Source organism: Mobula birostris, chromosome 11, assembly GCF_030028105.1.
Source record: "Mobula birostris isolate sMobBir1 chromosome 11, sMobBir1.hap1, whole genome shotgun sequence".
Classification (NCBI taxonomy): domain Eukaryota; kingdom Metazoa; phylum Chordata; class Chondrichthyes; order Myliobatiformes; family Myliobatidae; genus Mobula; species Mobula birostris.
The window spans coordinates 35,440,045-35,456,466 of NC_092380.1; positions in this window are offsets into that span (position 1 = coordinate 35,440,045).

Consider the following 16,422-nt stretch of genomic DNA (forward strand, 5'->3'; position numbering starts at 1 on the left):
GCTCCAATCTGCTGCTCAAATTCGCAGATGACACGACCTTGTTTCTAGCGATGACGGGACAGCCTACAGAGGAGAGGTTGACACCCTGACACAGTGGTGCCAGGATAACAACCTCTCTATCAAACTCCAAAAAAAGAGCCGATTGTGGATTGCAGGAGGAATAGAGACAGGCTTTCCCTGAACAACATCAGTGAGTCTGCTGTTGAGAGGGTGAGCAGTTTCAAGTTCCTCAGTATACACATCACTAAAGATCTCACCTGGAGTGTATACACTGGCTGTGTGGCAAAAAAAAAACACAACAGTGTCTCTTCCACCTCGGGCGACTGAAGAAATTCGGCATGGGCCCTCAAATCCTCAAGACCTTCTACAGGGACACTATTGAAAGCATCCTGACTGGCTGTATCACCGGGAACTGCACCAACTTTGATCGTTGGGAATTGCAGAGAGCGGTACAAACAGCCCATTGCATCTGTGGATGTGAACTTCCCTCCAGTGAGGACATTTATAGCAGCAGGGGCAGAAAGAAGGCCTGGAAGGAGGAGGAGAAGATGGCGGGCTGATGCAACGCGCAGCAGCCACTCTGGTGAATGATATCTGTAATCTGTCAAGTAGGGTGCCATGCACAATCCTGATTTGATGGAGACAGACATGAGAGAACGGAGGAACAACTGGAGAAACTTCTGAAATGCCCTTTTCACTGCCGCTGCTACTGTGTGATCCAGAATCTCTGGAGGGGAAGCCCCCGAGTCCTCGGTTTTGCTTGTTGCTCGGCAGCTGGGGCGGGATCAAAGTGCTTGACAGAGATGGTGCTCGGTGCTTGGTGTCGGAGGGCTGGTCGGAAGCTCAAAGTTTTTGGACGGACTCAGAGTCGGCTGTGGTCGGGAGCTTCCAATGCATCGACAGTTGTCGGTGCCTGGAGGTTTATGGCAGGGAGAGTTTCTCCCTTCTGCTGCCTGCTATTGGGGACTATCAGGAGTCGATCAGAACTTTGAGATTTTTTTTTACTGTGCCCATGGTCTGCTCTTTATCGAATTATGGTATTGTTTTGCACTGCTGTAACTATATGTTATAATTATGTGGTCTTGTCAGTGTTAGTCTTTGGTTTGTCCTGTTTTTTTGTGATATCACTCTGGAGGAACATTGTATCATTTCTTAATGCATGTACTTCTAAATGACAATAAACGAGGACTGAGTGTCCTCATAATCTAAAAAAAAGATCATCGGGGACACCAGTCACCCCAATCATAAACTGTTTCAGCTGCTTCCGTCTGGCAAATGGTACTGCATTATTAAATCCAGGACCAACAAGCTACAGGACAGTTTCTTTCTACAAGGTATTACACTTAAATTCACACGTCTGTACATTGCAACGGAGTCATAATGCAAAAACCAATGCATTGAACCAAGTGAATCAGTCTGCCTTTCTCAACACACACAAAATGCAGGAGGAACTCAGCAGGTCAGGCAGCATCTATGGAGGGGAATAAACAGTCGATGTTTCAGGTTGGGACTTTCATCAGGATCACCCAGGATTCCTCTCCATAGGTGCTACCTGACTTTCTGATTTCCTCCAGCATGTTGCAGTCAAACCCCTGAAATATTCATATAGAATGACTAATTTTGTTTCCAATGGCACCCTGACACCAAAATCCTGGTCTCAGGTCAAAACATTGACTGTTTATTCTCCTCCATAGACGCTGCCTGACCTGTTGAGTTCCTCCAGAATTTTGTGTGTATTGCTCTGGATTTCCAGCATCTGCAGAATCCCTTGTGTTGTGTTTTTTTAAAACATAATTCTCATCCTTTTCCTAATCTATCATGAAACATTACAGAGAAGGGTGGATGTGCGAGGGTTGTCGTTTATAATAGTGGCATATCTTGTACCACTGCAGGTCAGCCAAGCCATGAAACCAAATTACATCCTAATTAAAAGCCAAATATCAAACAAAGCCACAGATGCAAAAATAGAACATTTTGGAAACATTCTGTAGGTCAGACAGCCTCAGAGACACATAATAAATGTTTCAGGCCAGAGGCTTTATGTCAGAACTGGCAGCTATGACAAAGGGTCCCAGACCCGAAACATTGGCATTTTCTTTTTCTCACAGGAGCTGCTCAACTTTCTGAGCATATCCAGCTTTTAAAGTTTTTGCTTGATGCAAGCCTAATGGCTTTCAACGCAGAATCCATACTGGGTTACTGTTGTGAGTTTAATGGTGTCAATTTTTGGTTTATCATTGTCACGACCTGTACTCACTGGAGTTTAGAAGAATGAAGGGGAATCTCATTGAAACCTATTGAATATTGAAGGGCCTAGTTAGAGTGGCTGCGGAGAGAGAGTGGGGGGCGGGGGGAGAGGGGAGGGACCAGAAGGTACAGCCTCAGAACAGGAAGAATAGAAGGATGTCCCTTTAGAGCAGAGATGAGCAGGAGTTTTTTTTAGCCAGAGGGCAGTTAAACTGTGGAATTTATGGCACAGGCAGCTGTGGAGTCCAAGTCATTGGATATATTTAAAATGGAGGTTGGTAGGCTTTTGATTAGTAGGGGCATCAAAAGTTATGGGGGGAAGGCAGGAGGATAGAGTTGAGAGGGACAATAAATCAGCCATGATGAATTGACTGAGCAGACTCAATAGCCCCCAAATGGCCTAATTCTGCTCTTATGTCTTATGGTCTTATGTATCTAGAAGTCTATATTTCACTGAAAGTGGTAGATGGGGGGGGGGGGGGTGGTGAGGAAGGTGCTTGGCACACTGGCCATCAGTCAGGACACTGAGTGTTGTGTTGGAAGCTATGTTGCAGTTGTATAAGACATTGATGAAGGCTATCAGAGACAAGTTGGGCCGAAGGGCTCATTTCTGTGCTGTATGAATCTGAGTCCATAACGAATTAGATATTCTTAGACTCATCTGCAGTCACGTGATGACCCCAATGGCTGTGATTCTTTGCTATCCTTGTTGCCAGTGTAGAGAATATGTCACAAATGAGCGCTTAACCTCGGAGTGTACAGACTAATACATCTGAGAGAAAAAGGACCTGAAAGTGTGGCTTCTATCCCTTCATTTCCAGTCCTGATTGTAACTACTGTGCCAGTAGTACAGCCAATTTCTGGACCTTATGGAAGAATTTTGTCACCAAAGTACTGTCGAAGAATCTACCCTGTTTTACCGTATTTTACAGGAAGCGAATTTACCTGGTTATTAAACAGAAATAAAGACACAGACCTGGTGTATGGTTAACTCTTTAATATGTGATCACGGGGAGCTGTTGTCTTACGACTCCGCCAGTGTCAGGTTACATCTAAAATTTTGGGCAACAGCCAAACGTTCTTAGCAATTTCAAGAAGCACTCGTTAGGTATCAGCCAGTTCACCAATGTTCCTGCATGATACACAAAGTTAGAATTGCATGTCCACATTCAGTTCATCTATTAGCCAGTCCTGGACAAAGGTTAACAATACCTCATTACTGGCATGATCTATTGTTAGCTCGCACAAGCAAGGCAGTGTGGGTGCCTTTTCCTGGTACTCTCATAATCCAACTCTTAAGTGATACTTACCTAGTCAAGCTGGACAACAAAATTTAATTCAATTTTCTTCTTAATTTTTTTCCACAACATTCTTAAGGCAGGCAGCCTGACAAGGTAGTTTAAAGTTATATCAAATTTTATTAACCAACAGAAGATTTGTTAAAAATATTGTACATAGAGAGACAAGTCAAATTTCAAATAAGATACAGCTCCTGAGTTACCATCAGACCGAATAAAGTGCAATAAAGTGCGTTAGGTAAAGTTATTACACCAGTGTAATAAAGCAGGGGTCCCCAACCTATTTTGCACTGCGGACCGGTTTAATACTGACAATATTCTTGCGGACCGGCCGACCGGGGGGTGGGGGTAGGGTTGCCAATGGACGAGAGTAGCAGTCAAATACGTTGTGTTTACCCAGAGAAAGACTACAATGACCATGAAGCCTTGCACGAGCACCAGTGCGCATGCGTGTATGTGCCGATTTTTTTCCTACAAATCACTTTTAGCGATTCTGTTCGGGGGGGGGTGTTAATCACGACCGGAATATAGGTGATAAGTGGCTAATACACTCAATTTCGTTTCTAAAAGGGCTTATCTAACGAATTTAATATTAAACACACAGCGCATATTTTCCTCGCATGAATATAGTGATAAGTCAATTATCAGGGGAAGACAGGGGAGCTTGAAGTAAGTGTTGAATGAACTTCCAGTAGAAGTGGCAGAAGCAGGTTCGATATAATCATTTAAAGAAAAACTGGATAGGTATATGGACAGGAAAGGAATGGAGGGTTATGGGCTGAGTGCAGGTTGGTGGGACTAGGTGAGAGTAGCGTTCGGCATGGACTAGAAGGGCCGAGATGGCCTGTTTCTATGCTGTAATTGTTATATGTTTAAATAAGTAAGTCAATAGCATCATAACATTTTAAGTAACGTTTGGATATTAAACACACAGCGCATATTTTCCCCGTATGAACATATAAAATCATTGCAATCCACCAATATGGCTGAATCAGTGGGAGCACTGGGCTTGTTTCCCTGGAGCAAGACGGTCCTATCGAGGGTGATGAGAGACAGCGATACTCGAAGGGGGTTCCTTATGTCCAGTCTATTCCGCAATTTAGTTTTCGTTGCATTCATTGCAGAAAACTCTGCTTCGCAGAAAATTGTTGGAAATGGAAGCAACGTTTTCAGTGCTTTCATGACTATCTCAGAATATTAGCCTTGACTTTGATCCAGAATGTCGGCAGAGATGTTATGTCAAACATACTTTTCAGCTGGCCATCATTTGCAAGCTCGAGGAGTTGACCTCCTTCCCACGCTGACATGGATGACGTGTGGGTAATGACCTCGCGTGCATTCAGTCTCAACAGTGTGTGACAGGGAATGAGGAAAGGTGCAGCTGACTCCTATCGTCAAATCAGATTGTTTCCTCGCGGCCCGGTAGCACATGCTTTGTGGCCTGGTACCGGACCGCGGCCCAGTGGTTGGGGACTGCTGTAATAAAGTACATCAGTGCCTCATGTTCATGTTGAGATTTCTGACTAGCCATACAAATACGACAGGCTCAAATTAAGCAAAATGAGTTAAATAAAGGGCTATAGCAGTGACTCACACAAAGACCTGCAATGTGCAAAAGGAACTGCAGAGGTAACACACTTCACACAGGTACACATGGGCACTAAAGTAAATCAACCGAATGGATCAGCAAAGATTCACCTTCCCTTACGCACTAGACCCTGGCCCAAGCACATGTGGGCAGCATGCTTTTGATACCAGCTTGGGAGGAAGGTCCCACACTATTTTCTCTCCAGCTTTCTAGGCACAATTATCTAGAAACATAGAAACATAGAAAACCTACAGCACAATACAGGCCCTTCGGCCCACAAAGTTGTACCGAACATGTCCCTACCTTAGAAATTACTAGGCTTACCTATAGCCCCCTATTTTTCTAAGCTCCATGTACCTATCCAAAAGTCTCTTAAAAGACCCTATCGTATCTGCCTCCACCACCATTGCCGGCAGCCCATTCCACGTACTCACCACTCTCTGAGTAAAGAATTTACCCCTGACATCTCCTCTGTACCTACTCCCCAGCATCTTAAACCTGTGTCCTCTTGTGGCAACCATTTCAGCCCTGGAAATAAGTCTCTGACTATCCACATGATCAATGCCCCTCGTCATGTTATACACCTCTATCAGGTCACCTCTCATCCTCCGTCGCTCCAAGGAGAAAAGGCTGAGTTCACTCAACCTATTCTCATAAGGCATGCTCCCCAGTCCAGGCAACATCCTTGTAAATCTCCTCTGCACCCTTTCTATGGCTTCCACATCCTTCCTGTAGTGAAGGATCTGTTCCATCTCGCTATATGACAGAAGGTCTATGCCAGAAGCATAGGCTTTTAGTCCCTCCGTAGATGCTGCCTGACCTGCTGAGTTCCTCCAGCATTTTGTACTTGTTGCCCCAGAAGTGTGTGTATGGTGATCCTGCATTACCTTCGAAAACATGCCGCAATGTGATTTTCCGTAACATGATGTCACATCATTTGCACGTGTCAAGAAACGCAAGTTGAAAAAAAAATTGTGTTTATTTACTTTTTTTCTCCTTATAAATTCTGAGGGAGAATTTTATTCCATGTCTCAAATTTTTGGCTAGTGATTAGTGAATTCTGTAAGGGTAGAGTTCTGTTGTCCCAAAGTCCGTTACATGGAGGTTGCCTCTCGTTTATTCATCCGGAATTTCTCATGTCTACTGACGCAGCCCACAGAGCAGGTTGTCACATCGCACAATCTTTAAAAAGTTGTCAGGCCTAAATCAAAAATAATTAATTACAAACAAATATTACATATGGTCTCGCAGTGGTTAGTGCATGGCTTTACGGTGCCAGCTTTTACTGATTCATGCTGCTGTCTATCGGGGATTGGTACATTCTCACTCTGACCACATGGGTTTCCTCCGGGTACTGCAGCTTCTGTCCACATTCCAAAGATGTGCGGATTAAGGTTGGTGAGTTTTGGGCATGCTATTTTGGTGCCAAAAGCTTGGCGATACTTCCCCAACACAATCTTTGCTATTCGATTTGATGTAAAATAATATATTTCATTGCATGTTTTGATATACTGCACATGTAACAAATAAAACTAATCTTTATATTAGTGCTAAATTATCTTGGTTTTCAAATTTAAAATCGTGAGATCACTTTCTCCCCATTTGCCTCTTCCAGGTTGCACCCTCATACATTCACTCACTTATATCCAGCAAATTCATAGAAACATAGAAACATAGTAGAGTAGAGTAGTAGAGCTAATATGACTTGATGTTTCAATCCCTATGATAAGTCGGCACCCTTGATGTTGGCAGTGGGCTTGAAGTGGTGACAAGGAGGGAGGGTAGGTACCTCATCAGGATCATCAAGTGGGCACCCTCCTTCTTTGACGTTTCGTTGATAAGCCCTCGACGTCTCCAGAGGGCTCAACGGTGCTACCTGGTGTCTCAGATACACCCCCCTCAGTTCCATACCCTCCTATCTTCAACTTGCAGCCCAGTTGTTGTCTTTCCTTTTAATCCAAATCCAATTACTGCTTTCTTCTGCTGCATTTGACAAGGACTTGATTGCTTGTTGGAGTGAATAACCCCTCACCCCCATCTTTTTCAATAGACTGGTGGTAGCTGTAGCCACGAATCCCCTGCATTCCACTTCTACAGGGAAAATCTTGGTCTTCCAGCCATTCTGGGCAGCTTCAGTTGCCAGTTCAGAGCACTTGGTCTTTTTCCTCTCATAAACTTCTTCAACACCATCTTCCCATGGTATTGTCAATTCCACAACATATGCCAGCTTGGCTGTTGTGGACCACAGGACCATGTCTGGCCGGAGTGTTGAGGCCGCAATGTCTGGGGGAAGCACAAGCTTTTTTCCAAGTCGACGTCCATTTTCCAATCCCGAGCAACCTGCAGAATGCTTACATCTTTTGATGTTATACGGTGCTCTGGAGGTTGACCAGCTGGTACAAATCGTGTGATGTGAACATTTCTTGCTGATGTTTGTGGGAGAGCATTTGTGGTGATTCATCTCTGTTCCAAGATTGATGCCAGCTGTCTGAGAACTCGGTTATGCTGCCAAGTGTACCGCCCCTGGCTGAGGCTCGTGGTGCATCCTGTTAAAGTGTGCCTTAGTGATCCTGGTGCTTGACAAAGAGAGCAAGCAGGGTCTTCTCCCCACCACTGGTTCAGGTTCTGGGGTGTGGGTAGGAGGTCATAAGTGGCTCTGATGACAAAACTTAGCCGAGATCCTTCCCTGTCCCAGATGTCATGCCAGTTGAGGTTCCTCTTTTCCAGGCTCTCCCAATTAGTCCATTGGCCCTGCTTGGCCATTGAGATGGCCCTCCTCCTGTCTTCTCAACTCCTCCACCACGAGTCGTCTCTTCTGCACTGATGTTGCCTTGTGCCATTGAGGAGCCTTCGGGACAAGCTCTCCCATGTTGGACTTGGCCAACCACATCCCTGAAGCCAAGAGCAGACTTAGCACTCTGAACGGCTTCAGATGGGGTCCACTTCCTCCCCGTTGCCACACGGGGGGCCGCTGTTCGAATAATAGTATCTTCAGATTCAGTGAGGGTCATGACCAACCTTGCTTTGGTGCATTTGAATTCCTCCACAAGACTTGCAATTGGTAATTCTAATTTGCCGTTCCCGTACAGTCCAACAGGACTTAAGCATCGTGAAAGTCCAAGCCACTGCTTCACATGTGTGCTGACCACTCTGTCGAGCTTTTCCACCTTGTTAATGGGGATTTCATACACTGTTAACGGCCACATGAGTCTTGGGAGTATGCCGAACTGGAAGCACCACCGCTTGAGTTTTCCTGGCAGCAAGGTCTTGTTGATGATGGCAGCAAGGTCTTGTTGATACATGATGGTATCTTTTTTGAGTTGTTTAAACTGCTCGGTGTCCCTGAGCTTAGCATCTTACTATCGGCCCAAGCTCTCCACTGGCATTTCTGAAACAGTTGGGACAGGTGTTCCGTCAATATGAAATCTTTTATCCGTGCCTTGACCTTTGACAATGGAGATGCTTCTGCACTTGCTGGGCTTGATCTTCATCCTTGCCCATGTGATGTTTTGATGAAGCTTTTCCAGAAGTCTCTTGGTGCAGGAGACAGTTGTCGTCAGTCTTGTTATATTGTTAGGGGTCTAGATGGTTTAGAGTTTGTAAAATGTGTTCAGGAAAGTTTTCTAAATCAATATATAGAGGGACCAACTAGAGGGGATGCAATATTGGATCTCCTGTTAGGAAACGAATTAGGGCAAGTGACAGAAGTCTGTGTAGGGGAACACTTTGGTTCCAGTGATCATAACACCATTAGTTTCAATTTGATCATGGACAAGGATAGATCTGGTCCTAGGGTTGAGGTTCTGAACTGGAAGAAGGCCAAATTTGAAGAAATGAGAAAGGATCTAAAAAGCGTGGATTGGGACAGGTTGTTCTCTGGCAAAGATGTGATTGGTAGGTGGGAAGCCTTCAAAGGGGAAATTTTGAGAGTGCAGAGTTTGTATGTTCCTGTCAGGATTAAAGGCAAATTGAATAGGAATAAGGAACCTTGGTTCCCAAGGGATATTGCAACTCTGATAAAGAAGAAGAGGGAGTTGTATGAAATGTATAGGAAATAGGGGGTAAATCAGGTGCTTGAGGAGTATAAGAAGTGCAAGAAAATACTTAAGAAAGAAATCAGGAGGGCTAAAAGAAGACATGAGGTTGCCTTGGCAGTCAAAGTGAAGGAGAATCCAAAGAGCTTTTACAAGTATATTAAGAGCAAGAGGATTGTAAGGGATAAAATTGGTCCTCTTGAAGATCAGAGTGGTTGGCTTTGTGCGGAACCAAAGGAAATGGGGGAGATCTTAAATAGGTTTTTTGTGTCTGTATTTACTAAGGAAGCTGGCATGAAATCTATGGAATTGAGGGAATCAAGTAGTGAGACCATGGCAACTGTACAGATTGAAAAGGAGGAGGTGCTTGCTGTCTTGAGGAAAATTAAAGTGGATAAATCCCTGGGACCTGACAGAGTGTTCCCTCGGACCTTGTAGGAGACTAGTGTTGAAATTGTGGGGGCCCTGGCAGAAATATTTAAAATGTCGCTGTCTACGGGTGAAGTGCTGGAGGATTGGAGAGTGGCTCATGTTGTTCCATTGTTTAAAAAAGGATCGAAAAGTAATCCGGGAAATTATAGGCCGGTGAGTTTAACGTCAGTAGTAGGTAAGTTATTGGAGGGAGTACTAAGAGACAGAATCTACAAGCATTTGGATAGACAGGGCTTATTAGGGAGAGTCAACATGGCTTTGTGCGTGGTAGGTCATGTTTGACCAATCTGTTGGAGTTTTTCGAGGAGGTTACCAGGAAAGTGGATGAAAGGAAGGCAGTGGATATTGTCTACATGGACTTCAGTAAGGCCTTTGACAAGGTCCCGCATGGGAGGTTAGTTAGGAAAATTCAGTCGCTAGGTATACATGGAGAGGTGGTAAATTGGATTAGACATTGGCTCGATGGAAGAAGCCAGAGAGTGGTGGTAGAGAATTGCTTCTCCGAGTGGAGGCCTGTGACTAGTGGTGTGCCACAGGGATCAGTGCTGGATCCATTGTTATTTGTCATCTATATCAATGATCTGGATGATAATGTGGTAAATTGGAGGTGTAGTAGACAGTGAGGAAGGTTTTCAGAGCCTGCAGAGGGACTTGGACCAGCTGGAAAAATGGGCTGAAAAATGGCAGATGGAGTTTAATACTGACAAGTGTGAGGTATTGCACGTTGGAAGGACAAACGATCTGGGAATACAGATACAAAATTCCTTAAAAGTGTCGTCACAGGTAGATAGGGTCGTAAAGAGAGCTTTTGGTACATTGGCCTTTATTAATCGAAGTATTGAGTATAAGAGCTGGAATGTTATGATGAGGTTGTATACGGCATTGGTGAGGCCGAATCTGGAGTATTGTGTTCAGTTTGGTCACCAAATTACAGGAAGGATATAAATAAGGTTGAAAGAGTGCAGAGAAGGTTTACAAGGATGTTGCCGGGACTTGAGAAACTCAGTTACAGAGAAAGGTTGAATAGGTTAGGACTTTATTCCCTGGAGCGTAGAAGAATGAGGGGAGATTTGATAGAGGTATATAAAATTATGATGGGTATAGATAGAGTGAATGCAAGCAGGCTTTTTCCACTGAGGCAAGGGGAGAAAGAAACCAGAGGACATGGGTTAAGGGTGAGGGGGGAAAAGTTTAAAGGGAACATTAGGGGGAGCTTCTTCACACAGAGAGTGGTGGGAGTATGGAATGAGCTGCCAGACGAGGTGGTAAATGTGGGTTCTTTTTTAACATTTAAGAATAAATTGGACAGATACATGGATGGAAGGTGTATGGAGGGATATGGGCCGTGTGCAGGTCAGTGGGACTAGGCAGAAAATGGTTCGGCACAGCCAAGAAGGGCCAAAGGGCCTGTTTCTGTGCTGTAGTTTCTATGGTTCTGTGGTTCTATCGTCCATATAGGCTCGTATCGGTGGTAACCGTTGACTAAACTGTCCTGGAAGTAGTGTTTTACCAGATTTGTTATTGTTGCAGGCACCTGAAAAAATTCAAAAGCAGTCTACCGTAGGGAATGAGGAACTGATCCAAAGGCGTTGGTCAGGTCAAGGAACAAGACATGCAGATCCTTTCCTTCTTTCTTAGCCGTCTGGATTTGATGACATGTGACGCTGGTTTGTTCAAGGCATCCCCAGAAGCCGCTATGCCAGCCTTTTGGATTGACGTACCAATGAAATGGTTTTGTTCCGGATACTTTGTAAGTCTTTGCAACAACACGCTGAAAAAGATCTTGCCTTCTATGTTCAGAAGGTTTATTTGGCAAAACTGTTCGATGGTGGACGAATCCATTCCTTTTGGGATCAGAACTCCCCCCGCTCTTCTCCAGGCTTTGGGGATCACTTGCTTTTCCTACACAATCCTCATGTTTCTCCAGAGAAATTTCAGAATATCCGCGGCGTTCTTGTAGACACAATACGGAACACCGTTAGGGCCTGGCGCTGATGCCCATCTTGCCTCTTTCAGCTCACTCAGCTCGGGAGGGCTGATGTTAAATTGATGTTGTGAGGGTGAGATTGGTGGAATGTCAGCTGGGACAAGTATCGGTTCATCTTTTAGCTCATCAGTGTGGATGGCTCTGAGATGTCTTTCAACCTCTTTTTTTGATGCTTTCAAGGATCCGCTTTTCTCTTTTGTGAAAATGCCTTTCACATATTTACAGAGATCTTTGTACAAGTCTGTTCTTGCTTTTTCCTTCTTTTTGCGTCGTTTCCTTAAATTCTCTGCTCTGCGCAGCTTCGAGAGCCTCTGTTTTAGGTCCTCTTGAAGGAGGTTGATGCCCTCCCTTTCTTCTGCTGTTGCTTTTTTCCACAACTTCCTCAGGCCTCTTCTTTCTTTAACAAGTTACTTTATACTTTATACTTTATTGTCGCCAAACAATTGATACTAGAACGTACAATCATTACAGCGATGTTTGATTCTGCGCTTTCCGCTCCCTGGATTACAAATATTAAATATTAAAAATAATTAAAATAGTAAAAATTAGTAAATATTAAAAATTTAAATTATAAATCATAAATAGAAAATAGAAAAAGGTAGTCCAAATAAACGGAGAGGCAGATCCGGATATTTGGAGGGTACGGCACAGATCCGGGTCAGGATGTGTTCAGCAGTCTTATCACAGTTGGAAAGAAGCTGTTCCCATATCTGACCATATGAGTCTTCAAGCTCCTGAGCCTTCTCCTAGAGGGAAGAGGGACGAAAAGTGTGTTGGCTGGGTGGGTCGTGTCCTTGATTATCCTGGCAGCACTGCTCCGACAGCGTGCGGTGTAAAGTGAGTCCACGGACGGAAGATTGGTTTGTGTGATGTGCTGCGCCGTGTTCACGATCTTCTGCAGCTTCTTTTGGTCTTGGACAGGACAAGATGCACCCTAGAAGAATGCTTTCTATGGTGCATCTATAAAAATTAGTGAGGGTTATAGGGGACAGGCCATATTTCTTTAGTTTTCTCAGGAAGTAAAGGCGCTGGTGGGCCTTCTTGGCAGTGAACTCTGCTTGGTTGAACCAAGTCAGGTCATTTGTGATATTGACCCGGAGGAACTTAAAGCTTTTGACCTGTTCCGCATGCGCACCACCGATGTAAATTGGGTCGTGCGGTCCGCTACTCCTTCTGAAGTCAACAGCCAATTCCTTCGTCTTGCTTTTTTCCACGTTGAGGGATAGGTTATTGTCTTCACACCATGCCACCAGGTTCTTGATTTCCTCTCTGTACTCAAACTCATCATTACCCGAGATACGGCCTACAATTGTTGTGTCATCAGCAAACTTATATATTGAGTTTGATGGAAACTTGGCTACACGATCATGGGTGTACAGTGAGTACAGCAGGGGGCTGAGTACACAGCCTTGTGGGGCACCGGTGCTCAGAGTGATTGTAGCGGAGAGCTTGTCCCCTATTTTTACAGCCTGGGTCCTGTCTGTGAGGAAGTTGAAGATCCAGCTGCAGATCTGTGTGCTAAGGCCTAGGTTCCGGAGCTTAGGAATCAGTTTATTTGGAATGATGGTATTAAAGGCAGAGCTGTAGTCAATGAAAAGGAGCCTTACGTATGTGTCTTTATTTTCCAGGTGTTCTAAGGAGGAATGTAGGGCCAGACAGTCATCTGCCGTTGACCTGTTGCTCCAGTAGGCGAATTGCAAAGTGTCGAGGTTGACCAGTAGGCTGTAGTTGATGTGTGCCATAACCAATCTCTTGAAGCGCTTCATAGCAATTGATGTCAGAGCCACAGGTCGATAGTCATTCAGGCATGCCACCTTGCTCTTCTTTGGCACTGGGATTATCGTTGCCTTCTTAAAACACGAGGGGATCTTAGACTGAAGCAAGAAGCAGTTGAAGATGTCAGCAAACACTCCAGCTAGCTCGCTTGCACAGGCCCGGAGAACCCATCCTGGGATGCCATCTGGGCCCGTCACCTTCCTTGGATTTATCTTCAGGAAGGCCCTTCTAACGTCCTCCTCGGTGACGATAAATCTCGATGCCGCCAGGTCCGGTTCATCCGGAGGGAGCGGGATGCTCCTCTTCTGTTCGAATCTTGCGTAGAATACGTTAAGTTCGTCAGGAAGAGAAGTGCCACAGTTATTGATATTCCCAGCCTTTTCTTTGCGCCCAGTGATCTCATTTAGACCCTGCCATAGTCTACTGGCATCCCTCTGGTTAACCTGGGCTTCCAACCTGGCTCAATATTGCCTCTTGGCGCCTTTAATGGCTTTCTGGAGTTCACGCCTGGATTCCGTGTAGCGACTGGTATCCTCGGACATAAAAGCTGCAGCTCCAGCCTTTAAAAGGGACTTGACCTCATAGTTCATCCAAGGTTTCCGGTTAAGGAATACCTGGATTGTCTTGTGAGACACACAGTCCTCCGTGCATTTCCAAATAAAGACCGTGACTGCTGACGCATACTCATCGATGTTAGCTGCCGAGTCCTTGAATACTAACCAGTCCACCGATTCAAAGCAGTCACAGAGGACCTCATTCATTTCCTCCATCCAACGTGACACTACTTTTGACCCCATGACCTCCGGCTTCAGTTTCTGTTTGTAAGCCGGGAGGAGGAGTACGGCCTGATGGTCCGATTTTCCAAAGTGAGGTCGTGGGAGGGAACGGTAGGCATCCTTGACTGCTGTGTAGCAGTGGTCAAGTATATTCGGGCCTCTAGTGGGGCAGGAGACATGCTGGTATAACTTTGGCTGTGCCTTTCTGAGGTTGGCCTGTTTAAAATCCTCGGCTGTAATGAGCAAAGCCTCCAGATACCTGTTCTCAAGTTCACTGATGTTGGCATACGGTATGTTCAGAGCACACTCCACGTCCGCCTGGGGGGGGGAATGTAGACCGCTGTCAGTATGACAGATGTGAATTCCTGTGGCAGATAGTAGGGACAACACTTCACCAACAGGTGTTCCAGTTCCGGGCTGCAGGAGATTGTCAGTGCCACTGTGTCTGAGCACCACGCAGTGTTGATCGGTAGGCAGACACCACCTCCCCTCGTCTTGCCTGTAGACGCTGTGCGGCCCATCCGATGGATCAAAAATCCCTCCGGTCGGATGGCACAGTCGGGGGTGGCAGGAGAGAGCCAGGTCTCGGTGAAACAGAATACACAGCAGTTCTGCATCTCCCTGCAGTAGGTGAGTCTCCCTTTAAGATCATCCACCTTGTTCTCTATGGCTTGCACATTAGCTAGTAGGATGGTGGGCATAGGGACCCTGAAGCCCCTCAGCTTCAATCTGACCAGCAGCCCAGCTCTTTTCCCATGCTTCCTCAATAAATAGTACATCTTTCCAGGTTTCCATTGATGCAGTGTGTTGTTGTCAGCTCTTTGAGGTTGGTGGACGCGTCCCACGGGGATCGATCCACGGGTTGCATCGTCGGACGCTCAGGGTCGGCCCGAGTAACGGGGGAGGCTCCGCTGCCACTTTCAGCTGCCAGGGGCCCAGGCTATCGATCGGGTCGGGCCCCGAAGCCGACACTTATTCCCGGATGGCCGGAGTCTTGGCTGAAACAAGTCCTTAAGCCGAGTCACGGTTGTGGAGGCCTCCGCTCCAGCTGAGCCTTGGGCTTGATTTCCGAGGTCGGCGGCAGAGGCCTCACTTCCAGCAGCTGTGGATGGCCACCAATGGGGCTTTACGGTGGTCGCTCCGGGGAAGCGTCTGGGGCACCTTGAAGTCTCCACTGTCACTCCTGTGTGGTCGTCTGCTCCGGAGAGGTGCTGGTCAGAATGGGCTCTGGCATGGTAGCAGACTGCAGGTCTCCAGGAACGTGGTGGGCCTCGCTGGTTGGGTTGCAGGTGCGGTCTGAAGCTTAAGAAGCAATTCTGGCGCGGTGGTCTCCAGCTGGGTCAGTAGCTTCGCCAGGGTGTTGTTGATCTTGATCTTGCTAGATTGGAGGTTTAGAAGGGTTTCTCGGGTATAGGATAGTGGAGAGGGCAGTTTGCTCGGGAGAGCACGCGCAAAGTCGCCAGTTACCGGCGCCATCTTCTTTGTCAAGGTGTTGGATTTCCTGGAGACCACGGGATTTGGGGAGGAGGCATATCTTTCCTGCCGACTTGTTCCTTTACTCTAAGTTTCTCCTTTCCGTAGCTGTAAATCAGGTCGCCCATCCTCTCCAACTTCTTTTCTGCTGATCCCTTGATGCCATTTAAGATCAGACTCACATCTGCATTGACTGTTTCCCACTCCTTGCTGTTAGACTTTGGCCATTTCACCAATGGCTCACGTCCTTGCACGTTCTCCACTTTACGATGTGTCTGGCTGTGTCTTGGACTACTGCTTGTGCCTGAAACTTCCTCCACATCCCGTAGGGTGCTGATACTCTGCGGACTGTGGGTTTCTTCCTGCTGCTGAGTATCATCCAACCAATTTGACCTTCCTCTTAACAGAATCTGGTCAATGCGGGGCCCTGGTTGGAGATTTTCAAGCATTTCTTCCGTCCTTGATGAATTTTAAGACCACGAGTTGATGTTACTTTAGTCCAGCCACAGCTACAGGTTTGAAGAACATGTCCAGCTGCTGGTTTCTCGAGTATTGCCACCTTCTTGATTCATTGTCATGTCCATGCCAAGGTTCGTTACTGGGAGGTCAGTCAGAGAGTCTTCTTGCAGACTCTGGGGTTATACTTCTCTTTACACTTTCCGTATTTAAACCTTCACTTAGTGATCCTACCCTTTCTCTTTGGAATTTTTTCCTTTATGGATTTGTTTCAAGAAGGCCGATTGATGTCCTTTGAGAAATTAGTAACTGAATATTCTCTCTCATATTCACATATTTTGCAATATCTTCAGGT